Source organism: Anser brachyrhynchus (genome assembly GCF_964034855.1).
Source record: "Anser brachyrhynchus genome assembly, chromosome: 13".
NCBI lineage: Eukaryota > Metazoa > Chordata > Aves > Anseriformes > Anatidae > Anser > Anser brachyrhynchus.
Genome location: NC_137708.1, coordinates 5,477,515 through 5,499,372, shown reverse-complemented (window position 1 = coordinate 5,499,372; position 21,858 = coordinate 5,477,515). Strand labels below are relative to the sequence as shown.

General features: G+C 33.2%; 1 long non-coding RNA gene across 1 annotated transcript in view; it reads left to right on the top strand.

The window, feature by feature from the left end:
* The first annotated feature begins 513 nt into the window (after positions 1–513).
* The window catches only part of LOC308177029, a 41,757-nt gene continuing 20,412 nt past the window's right edge, over positions 514–21,858 (top strand). The window contains exon 1 of the long non-coding RNA XR_013938806.1: positions 514–630. This is a non-coding gene — a long non-coding RNA (uncharacterized lncRNA). The remainder of the gene's footprint in view (positions 631–21,858) is intronic.

The following is a 21,858-nucleotide window of genomic DNA, read 5'->3' as shown; positions in this document are numbered from 1 at the left end:
TCTTAGTGGTGAATAACAATACCCTTTAATACCCTAACATTCAAAAGCCAAAAATGAAACCTAAGACATTTTTTTATCACTTGTCAGTAAAAATTCAGTAACCCATTTGTTTTTGGAAAACTTTATTGCTTCAATTTTTAAAAGAAAATATTTACATGACAAGAAAGGAGTGCTAGATCTGATCCTTGTAGCTATTAGTAATTAATACTTTACTCAATAAAACATTTGGCACTGTTGCCATTAGAAGCAAAAGGATGCTTTCTTTAAATAAGAAAGCCCTTCTTCCTCTGTAGACAAAATATTATTTAGCAGTAATATTTCTATAGAGCCTCCTAAATGTTCAGTGCTATTTTTTATATACAATAGTTTTCTGAACTGCTGTATTTTATAAGCAAAAATATTTTAATATTAAAACCAAGCAACTTGGTAGACAAAGATCTGCCAGCTTTAGTGGCATCAGACATATTCTGATAGTTACAACCTGAATGTTCTCTTCACACAACAGAAGAAACAGAAGAGGCCAGCATTTCACCCTTATGGGACTGTCTTCATCAAGGACAGCAAAAAGAAGAAAGCATGCTGATATATTTGCATCAAAAATACATCTAACAAATTGGAGGAAAGAAGCAGGTAAAGAACATTTGAACACTTTCCCAACCTTCATTATTTCTAACTTAAATCTTTAGCATCTGATTAATTTGCACGGCTGATTCCATTAAATACATGTATGGAATGAATACACATTTTTAACGTTTGTTACCAGAAGTAATTTTAATTTGAAAGGAGACAAATTATTCTATAGCATATAAAAATATATTATTTTGTTCTTAGTTTTAATTGGTTATAGTTCCTATTAACATTATTGGATATCATCATAGGTGTAATTTTGGACAAGGAAAATGCATTTTGCTACCATTCAAGTTAACATATCTAACTTTTGAATGCGCTTTTTGGGAAAGATCCCAGTAGGGATCGTTTTTTTTCCCTTTATAAACAATTATTTTTGAGTTATTACTAATAACCTGTACTTATTATTGCTTGTTCAGGATAGTAGAAAATAGCATTTATAATGCTGTTTACATCAAATGCCTCCTCACTGAAACCTGATATTTTACTTTCTACTGCTACATTTGTTTTATTACTAACAAAATAGGCATCTGAAACACTTTTTATCCTTGCAGGAAAAGTATATAAAAATAATATAAAAATATATATAAAATATATAAAAATAATTAAAAAAACGTATATAAAACGTATATAAAAAATACAAGGTGTATATACCAAATTTTACCCAGAATTTGAGCAGTCTAGCTTAACAATGTTGATTATACAGAAATGGCATTACGTTTCAGTCGGTTTGCTTTCCCCCACTGGAATTTGCAGTTAAGCTGTTAAAGTGAGTATAGGGAGTGAAGGAAGGAGGCATGAATGTTCAGGAAAGAAAAATAAAAGGGAAAAAGCAAAATAGATATTGGAAGTAAATGCTGAAAGATATATGCTTTCCTTGTTGTCCATGATTGATTACATTAATAGTAAGGTTTTAACCTTACTTTTAAACTTTTAATTTTCTGTCCTTTAAAATAATAGACTCTATTCTGCTACATTAGCTTTATGTGGGGGTGACTTAAATACAGCTTCTACAATCAGAAAACTTAATTCAATATGGATATCACAAAGCACAGTCTGCATCCACCTTGTGTGAAATCGATGGCAAAATTCCCATTGACTTCAAAGGCGTTGGATTTCATACCCAATCTCCTCTTTCTTTTTTCTTCAGCCTCTATGCTAAATGGGATCTCTTTTCCCAGATGGACTGTTTAATGCTATGCACAATGATCATTTCAACCTTCTTTTATGAAATGGTGAAACTGTTCTAAGGAAAATTCTGTCTTTTCTTCTTTGGTTCCTTTTTAGTACAGTACTGACTTCCCCCACAGTAAGGCTAGAGTGCCAGTGCCATTCACCTCATTTGCTGTCTCAACAGTATTTTGTCTCATTTTTTTTCATTGACAATTTAACAAATCCTGGTTTTCAGAAGGTCACATTTTAAATGTCAGTTAGCTGTATACCAAGAACACAAGTTTTAGATAAGAATTATATTCCACAGTGAATGTTTATATCCATGTAGAGTTAATTACACAAATAGCTAAACTGCAATTTATTGTAAAATAAATTCCCAGATTAATCTCAGGGAGTTACCATTATCTTATCAACTTCCCACTCTGAATTTTAATTTTTCTTGCTTTTAAAATACATATAGTATGCCTTTATAAAATATTTACTCTTTGGGCTTATTATTAGATTTTAAATAATAAAATAAAGAATAATAATAAAAAGGTTTTAAGTTTTGTCATTTAATTATACTGGAATAAACAAAAATATTTGGGTTTAGAATGTTTTGGTTTTTTTCTTCTTTTTCTGCAAGCTTGGTAAGGCATAAGGACAAATTAGGAATTAAACTGTATAATGAAATTCAGATTTGCTTCAGATTCTAGTGCACTGATGTTAGGTGAGAAAAGAGTTTTCCCGGTTGTGTAAAGGATAAGATGATATCATTTAAAATCAATGTACTTTCAAACACATTTATTTACATTCTGCTAGGGAAATTGCAACTTCTATAATATCTGACAGAATCTGTGATGTTTTATAGAAATCTATTGTGATATTGTTAAAAGTTCATATAAATTTCTCAAATTCATATGAACACTTCAATTTAAAGTCTGTCATGGTGTGAAAATTATGCATAAAATCAACAATGGCTGTAAGGATTAGGAGAGTCAAGTGGAGAGAAAATCTTTTAATGTGTTATATGGACAGACTTGTTAGTCTTCCCCAACATTTCCCTCTTGACCAAGCCTATAATCCTCTTCCAGAGTTTGGCTCAAGTGAAATGCAAGGAGCTTCAAGTATTCAACTATTATCCTCAGGGAAAATATTTTTTCTGTTCAATTGTTTCCCTCAAATTAAAACTGAAGATGAAGTGGGGAATGAGGGGGGGGTGGGGGTGTGTGTGGAAGAAGTCATTTCAAAGGTCAAACAGAAAAGAAAGTTAAGGATCCTCTTGTGAAGCATTTTGAAGTTAACCAGAAAGTCTGTTTGACATCAGCAACAATTTCTCTGACAGTTAGATTATCTTTTCACTTATGTGTTAAGTGAATAAATTCTGGTTTATTTCATAACATTCTGTTTGTGTGTGGTCTGAATATATCTTGAACAATATTTTTAATGACTATTTTTCTCTTAGCCTTCAAACAGTCAAATCAGGTTTTTAAAAATGGTGATTTGATATTTCAAATATTCAAATATAACATCTCTGTTAAAAGCTGAATTCGTTTTTAATCTGTTTTATCGCAGAATTTTTAACTTTCGTGTCAAATTAAATAGCCATATTTTTCATAGCTAAATAACATCAGTCAGATGTGCTGCAGGCCAGAGTGTGTTTAGAGTACGACATAAGCTAGAAATAAAATTATCTGTGTTATCTAGAGATCATTTTGAAATACAACCTAGCTTAAGGCTTTTATGAGTGTAGATTACCCTACTGAGTCTTGTGAATGAAGACACCTATTCTTCTACTACTTTGTATAATTTAAGAGAGGCATACTTACAGGACTTCCAGTCTTAGCATCTGGAATACTGATTTTCAGAACTATTGTTCCATTTTCTCTTGCTTGTAGTTGCAGTTGAACAAAGATATTGCATAAATTGACATCCAACGGGATAACCTGCAACTGCATCATGGTGACTCTGAATGATCAAGATGCAATGAAATATGGGCTGCGTTTTCTTTATTTTAATGGGTTCTTTGGTTCTGAATCTGGATTTTGCAATAAAAACTTGAAATTAAGAAGGTGACAGAAATAACTTTTATACTTGTAAGAAAGAATTCAGTACTATAAAACACTAAAGACTGGAATGAAGCATTTACTTCCACAGAGTAGCCTACTTTTCTGATTACTGTTTACACCAGTTTACTCTGGTAGTTTTTTAACTTTCCCTTCCTGATTATTAAATCTCACAGAAGTTTTGTTTTGGAAAAGAAGAATGTATTCTGAGTTGTATAGTGACAACCTAGTGAAGATTACACACTATTCTTATAGAAATTGACCTTCAGATATTTCTTAGTGTGCTTAGTCTGTTGAAAAAAAGTTTTATTTTACTAAAACTTTTGATGTTTATTCTCTTAAATTGAGTCTAATTACCACATAATTTTTTCAGTTAACAGAAGAAACTCTTTCCATTTATCTGTATGTATTACTTTCTGTAGCCAATTAATGTCCTGACTCTGGGGCTGTAGTTAAGCAAGGGCATTCTGCAGGGTGCAGGGTCATCCCCTTACGTCACACCAAGGTCTTTTGCCCGGATATAATTTTGCCAAAACCACAAAACATTGCTAATTATCAGAAAAGAACAATAAATTGCTAGCAGCATGCTATGTGATGAAGTAGTCATTTAACAAAATGAAAATATGTAGACTTCCAGTGATGATACAAATATCACCTCATCAGCATTATACACTCTCAGAACGCCCCAAAATCTCAAATGTCAATACAAATAGTTGAGCAAAAAAATTAGGAAATTGAGAGTGGCTCCTTGTACAGTATACGTTTCAGTCAATAAAATCTGTGCGTGATTGAATAATGCAGTTACAATTTAGGGATATTTTTTTTTTCTTTTCCCTTCCTCTCCTTGTCTTTTTGGTGGGGTGTGCAAAAATTCTTTATTCTATTCTTTGCTCCACTCTGGCTTCTTCTTACCAATATTTATTTCCTAAGTGGAAGACAAAACAATATTTAAGTCAATTCTTGTAAGTGCATTATTCTGCAAATGCTTTTGAACTAAACTTAGTATAGTGGTATGTCTCTAATTGTGCAGGTAATTCACAATTACCCTCAGAGGAATACGTTTCCATGCTATGTGCCATCTTACAACATAGAACCTACCACAAAAACCATCAGTTGCTAAATTATAAACTTTCTCATTGGTCCCATGTGACTAAATCATTAAAGCTCCGTGTAGAAAGGCCATCTATAAAAACTTTATGAGCAGAATAGACGCTTGCAACATCTGGATGCAAGAAAAAAATAAATAAAAAACACACAAAAGCAACAAAAACAACAGAACACATTTTGTCATCTTTTCTCTCACTTTTGAACATCAGACCAGAATCTTGTTGGTTGGTTGGCTGGTTGTTTTTCTTTATCATAACTGCACAGCAATAAGCATTTCCTTTTCAACACTGTCCTGAAAGATGTTTTGTGACAGAGCAGAGGCATATTTTTTTTCTTAGTTATATAGCATTAATACTGAAACTACTGGAAGCCTCCAAGGTTGAAGTTCTTCTCGCATATACAGTTATATGATGCAAGAGTTTGGTTTACTCTTTGTTTCCAGCCTTGAAAGAAATGGAAAAATAACTATTGCAAATGAGGATACAATTTACCTTTCTATAAAAAGCACAATCCTATGTATATATTGCATTTTTTAATCATTTGAGCACAGAAGGAAGTCTACCATAGCCACCTGGGGCACCAGGAGAAAAATCTCTACTACCAAGTACTCTTTGTTTTTGGTATAATGTCTTATTGTCTATCTAAATTGCAATAAGGACCTCAAAGCATAGCTTACACTCATTTCCAGTTAATAACATTTGAAGATAAGAGAACATTTTCCCCTCGCTATTCAACAAAAACAAAACTCAGATTGAAATTTTTGTTTTAAAATGAATGTAGTTAAATGATATTTTGCAAACAGTAAAGCAGTGTATTTATGATAATACATGCAAAACAAATCACTTGCTTGTAATATAATTGGTACATTCATGAGATGGTTCCCTTCAAACCATTTGTTACAGTTATTTTAGCCTAGTGTCCTAAGGAAACAATATTTGTGTGATTGTGCACTCTGTCTGGTATCCTTTCCTACCTTCAGTAAATGTTGAACTCCTTGGCCAATTTCAACCTGATTTAGCAAAGTGACAAAAGTCCCAAAGGTAATTAAGTTCCTACAGATTTCAAGAGAAGTAGTATACAGGGGGATTAGCAGGGGAGGGAGCAGTGTGGGTTCACCAGATAAATTCTGTTTTTACACACTCAGTGCCACTAGCAGACACACTAGTGTATAAAGACTACGTGAGGGGCTGAAAATGAAACAAGGCGTGCAATAGAGTATACACAGAGCTAAATTAGAGTATACACAGAGGGGCCATAGAAAATATTAGTTATGAAGGTATGGGAAATAATTGCATTATAGTGGGCATGAAGAGTGATACAGGTTGTGTGAGGTCAGGGGAAAAAAAATCTACCAAACAGTCTTTTTAATTCTACCAATAACTTAAGAGTTGTTAACAATTTTCAGATTACTGGAGTGGATGGGTAAAATGAAATTGATTAACCATCTATTTAAAGAAAGCAAGACTTAGTAGCAGAGTGAATGTCATTTCACAATGATGATTATAAAGCTGTATATTAGAGGTGGAAAATAACAGGGTGGGCAAAAAATCCTCAAATATTTGTTTGAATTTAATAGATTATTTAAGCAGTATTTGTCCTTATGCTTAATTAAGAAAAAGAAGTGTTTTATTGCTGTTGTTTGGTTGGTTGGTTGGTTTTTACATTTTCATGGAATGGTTTGGTTTTGTTTGGTTTGGAAGGGACCTTAAAGATCTGGTTCCAACCCCCCTGCCGTGGGCAGGGACATCTCCCACCACATCAGGTTGCTCAAAGCCCCATCCAACCTAGCCTTGAACACTTCCAAGGATGGGGGCATCCACACCTTCTCTGGGCTGCCTGTACCAGTGCCTCACCACACTCATAGTAAATAATTTCTTCCTTATATATAACCTAAATCTCCCCTCTTTTAGTTGAAGTCATAACCCTTGTCCTATCACTACATTCTCTGATAAAAAGACCCTTTTTATCTTTCTTGTAGGCCCCCTTTAGGAACTGGAATGCTGCTATAAGGTCTCCCCCAGAGCCTTCTCTTCTCCGGGCTGAATAACTCAATCTCTCTCAACCTGTCTTCATAGGAAAGGTGCTTCAGAGCTCTTTCCATCCTTATGGCCCTCCTCTGGACTTGCTCCAACAGGTCCATGAAACCTAAACATTAAACAAAAGCAGAATTCACATTTCTAAATTTATAAATTAGGTCTATTTCTTGCAATAATTTCTACCAAAAACTTTATGGCCTGAAGAAGTCAACTGCAGCAACATGGCCATTTTGATGAAACTTCATTCTGGAAAGAAGCATTCAAATCTCTTTAATTTGAAATATTTTTTATTTTATTTTCAAGCAACAGTAACAGAAATGCAATTTTTGTGATGAACTCTGTAAAGAAAAAATGTGGAATGAGACAGTGATGCTGAAGCAAAATAAAAAGTGTGCTTAAAAGAAATATTTCATGATTTAATACATAGAGTGTTATTTATATCACATCATATATGCTATCACATCATATATGGTATGAAATTTTAATTACCAGTTACAATTGCTATGAATTGTAACTACCAATGAAATAGTAATACCAAGATTTGTTTAGTGTTACTGTTGGATTAACTTTGTTCAGCATAATTTATAAGCCTTGATGCATTCAATTTGCAATATGATTAATAAGATAATGTAGAAATTCAAATTAATGCATCAAAATTAATGTTTAAGTTAATAATCTAGGTTTATATTCATGTTTATCAGCAGTAATGAAATAAACATTTCTCAGAACTCTGAGTAGAGAATGAGTGATTACAAGTACAAGAATGATAAGAGTTCTATTTTAATTCTATTAAGCCTAATTCAAAATAAAGGATTCTTTTTATTATTTTCATTTAAAAAAAAAAAGATATAAATTGCTGCCATTTTGGTTTCTTAAATGTATCATTTGTTATTCCATTATAAAGAATATGCATTTCTTGACTGTCTACTTTTCCCAGAAAGAGATGTACAGTAATGATAAATATGTGTATATTTTCATTAGGTAGGCAAGCAAAAGTATTAAATTGCATAGCCTTTTTAAAAATATATATGCAAGACTTTCTTTAAAATAAAAATAGTATCTGTTCGCTAAAATGTGTATGTCAGTTGAAAAGTACAGTTCAAAGTTATATGATCTTGTATGAATAGAGCAACTACTAAGTTCTACAAATATAAGTCCCTAAGTTTTTGTTTTGTTTTGTTTTGTTTTGTTTGTTTTTTAATTCAAGTTCTTTGACCTTGGCCTGGCAGAGTATTATAAGAGACAGCTTGCTTATGTGCAGTAGGGCATTACAGATTAATGCTGTCTTGCTTCATGTTTCCCTTATACCTTCTTTTCAATTTGTCAGTATTCAGTGCAGAAATTATAAATTGCATTTGAAGTTATACAAACAAATAACAACAATCCCAAGCCTCTGGCTAACTGGGATCAAGATTGAAAGTAGAAATGGCAAAAATTATGTAAAACTACTCTAAACCTCTAGGCATTGTTAAAGACAGAGTATGAAATGTTTACATATACAAAGGAGCCCTAATGAAACAACAGAAATTTGATCTTTACAGAATTTTATCATGATGTTGTCTGGAACAAGAAATGAGAAATGAACAATAAATATGACAGCCTTCAGCAGATAGGTAGTCTTATAGAGCTTTCTACAATCAGCAAAGAATACACTGGAAAGAGGCAAAAAGAAATTTTGTCATAGTAGCTCACCAGATTTGGTAAATTGTATAGTAACTTGCGAGTGTTTTAGGAGTGATTATACTAGGGAAGGAATAGACAAAGGAAATATACTTCAGGAGATAAATTCACAGACATACTTCAACATTGCAGACTTCTTGAACAAATATAACATGAGTAGATAGGTGTTGTCTGTTCTTTAAACATGCAAGGGAAGTAATCACAAAATAATAAGAATTTAATGTAGATCAATATAATTTTAATAAAGCAACAATAATTAAAGAAAAAAAATCATAGTTAAGATGTGACCTTTGGTGAAGCTGTAAGTTTTTAACTACAATGCTCATACTAAATCTTTTTAATATGAATTTATTCATGCTGTGGTTAAGTTTAGTTTTCCACTTACTCACTGGTTGCTAAAAAGAAAACAGAATTTCTTTGTGACTTATGTAAAATTCTGGAGTCTGGTGTCTGGATTCAAGAATCTGTGGGAAATTGCCTAAGATATCACTGGAGTGCATATGCTGTATGGTAGCAAGCTCTATGATTTAACTTTTTCTGTAAAAATGGAGGTTGCTGCAAGGCATTTAGTGAAGGAGAGATCTTAGTAATTGAAACCATAGTAACTGAATCATTTAAAGTGCATAGTTACACTTGTAGCTAAAGAAATATTTCTATCTTAGAGTATTGATGAAATACAGAAATATATGGGAGACTGAACTGTACAGTAACAACAAAAGTTTTGGCTGGGTCACCTAATTTTTTAAAGAAATGATGGAAAAATACATGGTTTCTTGCACACAATTAAAAAAAAAATTCATTGACAACTATTTTTTTTTCAATCTTGTCTCACAAATAGAAATTTTCTACTCCAGTGTGGTAGTCATTCTTTAGGAAGAAAACAAGACCTAGGTAGCAAATCACACTGGATTTTTAACAAGATATTGATTAAAATAAATAAATTAATTAATTTTGAGGGTAAAACATTTAAAATTAACGTTTTCAAAAAAAATCCTAGAATTGCATATAGCTTTTCTCAATGTTCAGAAGTTTCTATTCCAGGTGTTACTGTAATTATGTAGCCTTTTTTTTAACAATCTCTAACTAAAAGACCAGCAGTTCTCATACAACTTACTGCTTTAGTATGCTACTTTTGTTTTATTTTTCTTTGACTGCACATTGGACACATTACCAAAGATACTTTTTTCTTTTTTTTCTTCCCTCTCGGTAAGGCAAATTGAGCTCTTCTAAACTCTGAATTGCAATAAAAAATATTCTGAAGTGTAGTCTTAGCTGTATCCATGGAAACCAGTTGCTTCACTGGAGCATATTCTATATCCCATTCAATAAGCTTGCTTGTCATAAAATCATAGAATATCCCAAGTTGGAAGGGACCCATACGGATCATTGAGTCCAACTCCTGGCTCCACACAAGTCCACCCAAAAACCAAACCATATGTCTGAGAGCATAGTCCAAACACTTCTTAAACTCCAGCAGGCTTAGGGCTGTGACCACTTCCCTGGGGAGCCTGTTCCACTGCCTGACCACCCCTTCAGTGAATAGGTGAGATATTTATCTTTTCCTAATATCCAGCCTAAACCTCCCTGACTTGAAAGAGGGAAAACAGATTTGGACTTAATCATTATCCTCAAGAAAGCATAAAGGTTACCATTACAGGTGTTTGTTGTTAAAAAGTATTCAGCCTAATAGTCCTTCATGAATTTAAGTATCGCATCACGGTGCCCTTTGGCCTATCTAGACTGAACAGGTTTACTAAGGGTCTAAACGTGCTTCTAATTGAAATCACACTTACATAGTATTGAGGAAATTTTCTCTAAAACTCTACCAGCACAACTGTGTTGATGCTGGATGAAATCTCTAAGTGATTCATAATTTGATAATATTAAAAATTTGTTTGTGTGAGTGTTGGTTCCTATGTTTTAAAGGGTGTGGTTCAGCTAGAGAATTCACACATGGACAGCCTTAGCATATACCCCTTTTTGAATGTGAAACTATGAGTAAAGTGAAAACAATTTTCTATACGTTACTTCCAACTTTGAAAAACTGAAATGCCTCGTTAAAAACTGTCCAATATTGATGTCCTGCTTTTTCTGTTTAAATATGAAATAAAGCACTTGCAAGGTATAATGAAAACTTTCTGAAAATGTGATCTGTACGGGTATCAAACAAGAGGCTAAGTCTCTGAAGAGGTTGAAGCTGAAAGTTTCAGGAGGACTTAGGCTTGCAGTAGAGGTTAGCACCCTGTGCAGCAACTGGCAGGAGGAGAGAGATGCCTGAACTGTTGGAAAGGTTGCTCAAGGACTGGGCAACTCCAGCTAGCAAGTGGATTGGTCAGAACAGGGGCTGGAAAAATTCAGAGTCCTCAAATCCCTTCAAAATCTGTGAAATCATATAGCTTTTCATTTGTGAAATGAAAAACAAGAAAAAGAAAAAAAATTCATGTGATTATTCTTTGTGCAACTGGAAGAATTTTATTTAATGGTTCCTCTTTATGTCTTTGTGGAAGAGGTACCATTGCAGAAAAGCAATTACAACACTCTGTAGTTTATAGTATTATAAAAAACAAGGCAGAGAACTAGTACTTCTTTAATTCGGTAGTGGTCCCGGCATAAATAGCAAACAGAGTTCAGTGTCTTGTCTGGTATGAAACAAATTAGGAAGTTAGGTGCTACAGGATTGAAATTAAGTTTTGGTTGTTTTGTTGTTGTCATCGTTGCTTGCTTGCTTGGTTGCTTTTTGTGTGTGTGTGTTGTTTTGTGTGGGTTTTTTTAAGCAACACGAAAAAAATGGTCCATTATCATTCCTTCTGATGAATTGTTACTTGACTGATGTAGCATGATTCAAATTAGAGGTGACTAAAATGAATAAAATTCTGTTCTTCTGCTTCAAAATATTATACTGCTATCAAGTTAATACCTTATTTTTGTATCATTTTAATGGCAAACTACATTTCCATAACTTTCCTCTGAATATATCATTCAAATGTAGACACCCACCTTTGTAAAGCCTTACAGTGCTCTACTGCTTTGGCTTTCTGAAGCGTCTCTACGGAGTGCTTTCAAAGGAGCTGATAACATTTTAAAGCATGGTGGTTTGGTGCATGTGTTTGGAAAGACCTGACTATGCTGTAAAATGGGATTTCACAATTCCTTGACCACATGTGTTAGTGAATGTTACTAAAACTCTTAGGATTCATTTTCAGAGACTGAATAGAGGATTGATCAGAGAAACTTTAGTTTTCAAAACTTTGATAAACTAAGGTTATACAACCTGTCTTGGACTGAGCATCTACAATCAGTATCCACTTCTGAAAACAGAAATCCTAACTACTGTGCCTCAATTTCTGTTTATGTAAATTATTGCTACCATCTAGAATAAAGACTTTTGTATGTTTTAACCGACATCATGGTATTTCGATGTTAAAAAAAATGGTGTTTAGAGAACTATGTTAAAAATATAATTTAAAAGGATTTCCAAATGCATTTTCATAGAATATTCTAATTTTATTAGATAACTATATGTTTAAACAAGGAAATAATGTTGGCTTAATTTACTTTTGATACTTGGTCTTCATTTCAGTCTTAACCGATCAATGCCTCTATTTCAGGCCGGTATCTCTGATGTAGCTCTCACTCTGATGTAGTTTAACTACTTAAGGTTTCTGATGTGGCCATGTGATGTCTATAAAGGATTCCTTTTGAACATTTTTGTGTCCATTCATTTCAAAAAGAAACACCAGTAGCATTTATTTTATCACTTAAGAGATGAATATTGACTGAAATCAAGAAAGGTATTTTTAAAAAATACATCAAATATTTGACTTCTTTTTAAATAATATCACAGTTTTCACAGAACTTTAACTGTGTTATCATTCCAGTGGCTTTTGTCTTCTCTTTTATTATTAACTAAATACTTCTGATTAGTGCCTCTGATTTTTATAATGAAATAAAACAAAGATTTGATCAGTGTATGAATTAAGTAACTAAAAAGAACTTTTTCTGTTGGAAATGTATAAAGCACTTACATTTACAATCTACTTTTCATACAGTAATCAAACAATGTAGGCAGTATTCAAAGATATGTGTGTCCTGCCTAGTATCTGCAATCAAATAAGTGATATTCTGTTCTCTATTTTCAGTATATTTCAGCATTTGAATGCTGTGTGACATCTTTACATTACCTAGGGGGTTCTTACCACTTAGAAAAAAATTAATCCCCAACGTTCCAAAAAAAAAAAAAAAAAAAAAGAAAAGAGAGAGAGAGAGAAATTCTTTGTAGTGTCTATAGCAGCATTTGGGCTAAAGAGTGGTTTCAGAAAAATTTAATAATAGAAACCAACAGCTTCTTTTAAGTATTCATGTACAGATTTGCAGGCACTGTAAACCTAAAATAGTGAACAAAATGAAACCAAACCTTTTTGATTGCATTTCTTATGTTCCTGAAAGAATAGAATGTACCCTGAATGTATGTTCAGTTTCATCTCAAGTCACGTTGAGTTTCACCTCAAGTCATGTATAGTGTTGACATAAAATATAAACTGTCAAAACTGTATTATATAGTTTTATTATGATACAAATTCAGTCTTCAGTTCAAGTCAGTTAATGACCCTTAAGGATGGTGCATTTGCATAAAGCAACACAACAGGTTTTCTGTAACTACTCAAATGCATCTTTGAATGTTAAAAAAAATTGTTAATTCAGCACATTTTCCAATTAGGCATCTATTTAATGCTAGCCAAACACTCTGCAAGTGTGTGGCAGTAACGGTGATGTTACATTGCTGCCCCATGGGAATTAAGTGATTATCCATCTCTTGTTTTGCAATCTGTACAACACCTGCAACTTACACCTTCCTGTTTTTGCCACAGTATTAGTGAGAGTGAGAACTGTAAAAGGAAAACATAATGGTGTAAAGGTGCAAGTTAAGCTTTATTACCTGACTCCAGGAGCAACCTATTCTTTATAAAATGATGTGGAAAGCTTACACAAATAAGAAGAATTATGTATTGATTGAGAAAAACAGAAACGAGCTCTGTTGGCTCAGCCAAATGCTTGCTAGTGCAACAGAACTGAGATCTAAGCTGCAGGTGGTATTGCATGCTGGATCAGTCAACACTGAATCTCCAGTGAAAGGGATAATGCTTTAAACATCAAAATTAAGAGTAACTGGAAAGTACTGAAGCCATAGCATTTGGTTTGAATTGAACTTGATGTTCAATTCACATCTTTCTGACAATGTATCTTGAACCAACGATTGTTGTTAGAACAGCATAGTCTAGAGACACTTTTTGATTTTAAGAACTAACATGAGAAATGGTTCAAAGTATGAGTTTAGTTGTTGCAGTACGTTGTCATGGAAATTTATTTTCCTGCTGTGCTTTTTTTTTTTAATAAAATCCATGCAGTTTATGTTGGGAAATAGACCCAACACCAAAACTGAATGTACCATTCAGACTCTATTCCTGGGACTGTTTAGGGTCATGGTCAGGAGGGAGGGACAAACAGAAGAGGTAACCTGCAGCAATGCTTTTATCTCCTCACACCTCTGTATAGTTTGTGCTGTCACTGTGAAGTTTTCCCACATTATGACTATAGGAAGGAATGTGGCCTTAGGAGAAATTCTCTTTAGCTGCAGATACTTCTTCAGCACATTACATGGGACGGTGGCTTTTGGTAGCAGAATGATAGAGTGATCTCTGCAACTTTTTGCACCGATTGATTTTCATTCCAACTGCTCTAGCACTTTACCTGAATGTACCAATTGATCTATGACCATATAGTGATGAAGAAAATTTCATTTTCAAAGCTAATAAACTTGGAATTTAAAAGAAAAAAAGGAGAGGGAAAAATCAAGCTTAAAATATTTCTGAAACAGACATTAGTGACAGTAGAAAGAAAATTTTTACTACTGTTTATCTGACATTAATTTAATGTGTATTGATTTCAGTGTATTTTTTCTCTTGATGTGTCTCAAACAGTTTTGTCCAAGACTTTTCCTTTTAAATCATGGCAGAGGCTTAATAAAAACACTAAACTCTCTAAATCTTGGAGAGATATTCTGAGGGCTGCAAGTACAAAATAAGACACTTGATACCGTAGTTTAGGAAAGCAGGAGTTTTTATTACTTCATTTAGCTGAGTATCATAAAAGAGTATATCTCAACATAAAACATAAGATGTCAACCTCAAACACTGAGGAAGAATAAACTTAACTGATCAACTTAGCCACATAGGTTTTTTTGGCTTTTTTTCCTCTTCTCCTTGCCATTTGGCTTGTTCAAGGGAAACTGATGTCTCACAAGCAGTCCTTCCACTTACATTCTTTGTAACTCTGATAAATATTTATTTGGTAAATTCTCTGAAAGAACTTGCACAGGTTTAAAACAATAAAAATGTTTTCAATATGCAGGTAAATGGTCATTCATAACAAAGACTGACACAGTTAATTCTCTGTACATTAAATCCAGTTTCTAAAAGTTAAAATATCCTTTACGTCATTTAAATTGCCTTACTCAAAGGCAATTTGAGAAAGAGTAACCTGCCTTTCCTTATAATATTTTCTGTAGTCAGAAATGTTCATTTTTACTACAAGCTTCCTTCATAACTTTATGCATGAATGTGAAAGTTACTATTAAAGTTCTGAATTCCTACTCCCAAGGAAGAATTATTGAAAGCAATGAAGAATGTGTTCTTAAATTATACCCTGAAATATTGGAGGAGTTTGAGAGAGAAGTTAAATTTATTTTTTAATGTCATTTCAAAAAACAAACAAAAAAAAAAACACTATGTTTATCATTTTCTGTTAAGCCCTAAAGTATGGATATTATACTTTAATACCATTTTCTGTAACATTAAATTTACCATGTGGAAAGGCACTAGGTCGGATTCATCGTTTCATTACACTGTTCAGAGTTCCTTGGCTTCAACAGAGTAAACTGCAATAAGATAAAGAACAATCTGTTTTTTCTTCTCTCTCTTCTCTTACAATTACTCTGCTTATCTTTTTTTTTTTCCTTTTTATCTGCTTGATATTTTTCTTGTTGTTGGTTAGTTGATTTTTTTTTTTATAATTGCACTGCAGAATTTGTTACATTCTAATTTGAGTGAAATCTTTAATTTATCAGTTTAAATTATCATGGTTTGTTGCAGTGGTGTTTTTTTTTCTCATTAGAAACCACCTCAACATAAACCGGATTGAGTTGAACTGCAACTGAAATGCTTCTGATTTAACTTCAGAAAAGATTTTAAAGAAATACGATTTTGTGATAAATTAGCCATGATTCAAGGAGCATTGAATGCTTAGATGAGAGAATTAAGGCTCAAAGAGACATAAATGCAAAGAATGAAGACACATTTACCTGTTCAATGATTTTCTCTGAGTGCTGGTTAATTTTCCCTTACTTACATTCATCTGATTTCTTTGTATGTCTGTGCTTTAAAATTAAATAGGGCTCAGCAGTTTCTAACTCTTATTTTTAAGCCCATTTTGGGTGATGTTTCTAGGACCAGCCTCCTTAAAGATGAGTTGTCAATACTCAGTGAGTAGCACAGACATTAACAGTCTATTCAAATGCTGAACACACTCCTTTCCTGTCCTATATATAGTTAGTTCACTTCTTCAGAAATAGCTGGTGGCTCAAAGAAGTATGTAGACTAAAATTTTAAAATAACTGTTTTAAATCTTGAAGAAATGCTCTGATTTCAAACAAACAAATAACAACAACAAAATCCCAATAACTCTTTTCTATTTGGTTCTTCCTTGTTATCCTTTGATTCTGGAAGGAAAATCATATATTGTTTCCAAACTTTTATTCTTAAAGCTTATCGAGATCAACAAGAGTGCTGGGTCACTGTAAGACTTGCAGATCCGCAGTTTTGATGCTTGGCTTCTAGAGCAGAATCCAAACCCAGTTCAGCTTTTGTCAATACAAGGAAAGATTACAAAACTCAGAGAGGCAATTTCTACAAAGAGAATAGGGAGCTGCCTAATTCCAAGGATGTATTCTTAAATCTTTCCACTGGGAACTTAAGCATGGTGGATTCAGTCCTCCCCACTCTGAAGTTTTCTTACTGTTAAACAGAGTTTGCCGAGTAGGGAGTTCCTATTCTTTCCTCTCCAGAAAGGAATGGAAAATTCAGATGGTAACAAACAGGGACGAAAAAGAAAATTAAAAAAAAATCTTAATTAGCACTCTTCGCTTCAGAATTATTTTTCTTCCCTTGTGAGAGCAATTGTGTTCTGGTTCTGGCTGACTGACTTTAATAAATGTTTAGAGACTGCTGTCTTCCAGGCCATCCTGTAGTCTCTTGTATAAGTAACGCACAGAAACAGCGCAGTAGAGAAATAAGGCTGTAGTTTCTTATTAAATCAATGTATGTTCATAAATTACATACAAATTCCCTAGATTATCACAGCTCAATCCTCAGAAAATAGTATTAACCAAAGTGTTATGTTACTTCATACATTTGTGGTACTTTGTATCCAACATACTCTGTGAGGAAAGCATATACATACTAGAAGTTCAACATAAAATCTTATAATAGCAATAGCACTATGAATGACAACTTTTAAAAGTATTTTTGTTCTCAACACCTGAAAAATAAAAATAAGCAGAAAGCAAATACAGTAACATCAGCCCAAACTCAAGAGCATTTTCAGAAAAAAAAAATCGGAAAAAAAAATAAATCATCGCACTGAGAAGCCATCCCCACACTCACATCAAAGCCCCAGGCCCTCACTACTAGACTTCAGTTTTATTCTTGGTCCAGTGAAGTCACGACTACATGAGCAATTCCCACCTTTCTCATTCTCTTGGCATTTTTGTCATCTTAATAACAGTGACAGGTGAGAGCAGCATGCTGAAAAGAGTTACTGGCAATGTCTATTATATTTATTTTGTGCAATGCATTTGCACAAAGAATGCATGCTATCTCAGATGCAGCATTGAGGAAGACCTGGATATATTTTCTACTCATTTCTGTCAGTGTGGCTTCACTGAAAACTAATACTCTTCATATTTAGAGAGGATGCAAAGACTAAAGGAAGATGGTATTTACAATGGAGAGATCTTTAGATAGGGAAGTGTTAAGGTGGAAATATTCTCCATACTGAAATTCAAAAACATCAGAGAAGATGCTGCAGGTCCAACAGAAAACCATGGCCTTCAAGGCATTGTATTCTATTGTGTTTTATTACGGTTTGCTGGGTAGCACCTTTGGCTGATTAGAATTAGAAAATTTTCTGTATTTATGACCTTGTACAGATTTTTTTCATTTTGGCTAATTACTGTCTGTTGAGCTTCTGAGACTATTTCTTTGCATTAACTTTCTTCATTATAGATTGTGCTTTCCTATATACATATCTGCACGAATGAATGAATGTATTCAAAGCAGTACCTCGAAGCTGTTGTATATATAAGGACCTTAATAATGAAGTAACAGTGGCAACAGTTATATGAAATAAACAGGAGGTCCCTGAGATTCAAGACTTGCATTGATGTATTGTTAGTGTATGGTCAAAACTTTTAGACCAGTCTTGTTACTGATACAAAAGGGGTCTTACTGTTGGCTCACTCGTTTCTTACTTGGTGGGATTTATTTTACATGTATCTTTTAGACTCATGTCTGGAATCTTCCAGATTCCATATACAAATAATATAAAAGCTAGCATTATTTCTGTGTTGAGTTCACATTTTCATTCGTGTAGAAACTGCCATAGTTTGTGGGTTTTGTGTTTTTTTTAAGGCATCCAAAGGCAGAAACTATTTCTATGTAGAAAGACAGCGTAATGAAGTCAAGCTGCTGTTCATGGACTCTGTGCTTGTCTCCTGGGATTGATTTGCTACTTTGAAATGAAAATGGTTATTTTAGGACAGTAGCTGCAAAATACTTTATACCGAAACCTGCATTTTTATCAGCTGGTCAGCTTATGCATCCCACATTCCATTCTTTCCCTTTTCTCTTATAATGAAAGTTTAAGCAGTTAAAACATTTTATGGCAGTAGGTGAGCTCATAAGCTATGCCTGTTGAACAAGCTGGTAACAGCCCTCATCTTAGAGAGGGAAAATTAATGCATCAAGGTCAAATGATGTAGATAAAGAAAAAAAATCAGAATAGTTGGAACGTAAGGATTTCTTGATCTTAGTTCTCTATTGGATTGATAAAGGATCTCTTTGTCTCACCTTCTTGGTGCAGGAGAAGAATACCTTTTGCATTATGGAACAGACAATAATAGCTATTTTAAGAGCTGTGTTTCAACACTATTAACTGACAACTCCATATTGGATGTAAGTCTCTAGATACCATTTGGACAGGATAATGTTTTATGCCAGACAGTACAGGAAGTAATAAGTAAAGAAAGCATTCATTGGATAAATGTACATAATTATTCAAGCACTTGAATAACAGAGTGGCTTGTTGATTGGGACATTAGAATATGCATCCTAAGGATTTAATTGTATGATTGTATGATGTTATTAAAATCACCCCAGAGAACAAAGAGTCAAAAGGTTATCCTAAGTATAATCCTATTATAATTTTCCGAGACTTTCTCATTACTCACAACAGCTGTGGCTTTATGTGAGGAACAATGTATTGAACAAAATGAAACATATACCTTAATTTTAATGCAATCTTTATGTATTTTTAGTATTACTGATCTCAGCTCAATAATCCTACAACAAAGCATGTGTGCCCACCCTTCAAAAAGTGAACCAAAGAAAGGAATGAATCAGTATCTTCTATTTTAGCAGCAGAATTGTCCATACCAGAAGCTTTTGGGAAATTTTGTATGAGGCATCAGCAGAATATGTAATTGCATGTTAATACAGAACTTCAGTAGGTCTATTTAAACCAAGCACTGAGTATCCCTAGCCAGCCACTTTCTTTTATTTTCTTCCCTCTCCCCATACATTTTATTTTGGTCCTTCTGCTGTTGCTATCATTTGCAATCAAACATTCTCTTTCTTAATACTGTGGTAAATAAAAATTAAACTCTTTAAAGGGATCTTTTCATCTGATACCTATCCTGTACAGTGTTGTTTAGAGCAACCGTTTTAAAAAATAAAGTAGATAAGAAAACACGACTAACAATATAGTTTGGAGGAGGTTGGAAGGCATATTTTTGCTCTTCTGTATGAGTATGTGTTTGTCAATTATAGATGAAATTTCAATAACCACCTCAGATTTTTTAAAAAAGATTCTAGCTGTTTTAAAGGTTTCCACTCAGAATCTAAAATGTATGGTTAAACTAAATGTGCCTGTGCCCAGGTTGTTAACATTCTTTTCAATAGATCCATGCTAATTTTTCTGTATTTTTTTTCATGTGGTTAAATACAGTAGTAGCCAAAAACAGGCCTCCTTATGGTTCATCATAACTGATTATATAAGATTGGTTATTCTTGACTGCGTATTGAAGGAACTTAAAACTGGAATATGTCTTCTGATTTCAGTAAATGTTAGATGTGGCTCCACCTGAAAAATTCCATTTGACTTTTAGGCAAATTTGCTTATATCACCTGGAGGTCAGCAAGTATTGGGACTCTTTTTAAAGGCCTCATTTATTCAACATGTGTTCAATAGTTGCTATTTGAGCTCATCCTGCTGTGCTGATGAATTAAGAAACCATAGGAGTTATGGTTATCCTAATTTTCCTCCTAGAAATTTAATTTCCTGCCAATGACTATGCACTGATAAACGCACTGTTTTTTCCAAAGATGGGAATAACAGCCAACTGGTCTTAATGTATTAATTAATGACCATATTTTTCAACATTCAGGAATTGCATCTTGTTCTTTATTCCTTTCACACATATAATTTTAATGAAAATGCCAGTCCAATGACAAATACAGCAAATTAATATTGCTATTATTGCTGGTATTCTTGCAGTCCTGGAATCTAATTTATCTGAGTGCAGCAACAAGACAGTGCCTTGGACATTCACCACTGTACAGTATAACATAAGAACACACATTTTTTTCCAACTGTTTCATTAATTGAACTCCAAACAGTAAAATAAGTACAACAAACTATGACTTTAATGGAGAGGTTAAAATGCCTTCAAATTATGTTAAAATATTTTTGTTTCCTTTTCTATCTACAAAATAATTACATCTGTTTTCCCCTCAAGTCAAAAATTAGATATTAAAAATAGCTTCTTTTTAAATGCATTTACAGGTGGGTGAGAAGTAATCTTGCGTGTTTGGCTTTTAATTATTGTTTACAAATCCTAGGTGATCATGGATAGCGTCCTTTCCAAACACATACTTCCAATCACTTTACATAGTATTTTTCTCTCGTTTTGGTTTCATTAAAGGTATCGATGCTATTTACTTTGATCTGTGTTCTGAAAAGCAATAAAGGTTGTCAAAATGTGGCTATTCATCTATTAGATTAATGCTAATATTTTATTCTTGTAATATTTAGTATATAGAACACCAAGGTTTGACCAAAACTTAAGTAAGCACGAGGGACTTCTCTAAGAAACCAACCTAAGTCCTACAAATGCTAGTGGATATTTTGCATGTTGTAAGTCATAGTGTAAACATGATCCTCTTGATATTATTCTATAACAGATGCTGAACACTAGCACCTTTTATAGAAGTTCTTTGGAGCTTTGGGTGGTAAGGGACAATTTAAAATGAGGCAGTTGATCTCTTACTCTACATCTACTTTTTTTTTTTTTTTTTTGCTTTTCTTTTCCTTAGAGCTACTCTGCTTGAAAGAAATACTAGAAAAATAACTTCTAAAATATTTTCAAGGCATACAGACAGGAGAGAGATGAGAGTAAAAGTCCTTACTGTTCAAATTAAGAGTCGTAAATATAAGTACACTTGCATGATAAATGCAGAGACTGCACACAGATGGTATAGTTATGTTTGACTACTGTGGGAATTTTTAATAAAGAGTTTCAGGGTATTAGCCAAGACTTTGATGCTTTAAATACCTCAAAATATATATATATATATATATATTTATTTAAATGGAACAGGGTTCTGATGCAATCATTAGCTAATAAGAATTTTATACCCCAAAATAATGTTACTCTGGCTATATTTCCAACAATGTTGTCTTAAATCTATCTCTAACTTTTTTTATTTAAATTCACATTTTCAAGAGAATAATTCTTATTCCGAATTCTTTCCTGATGAGAACTTTAAAGTAGAAGGGTGAAATTTTTTTGAAAAAAAATA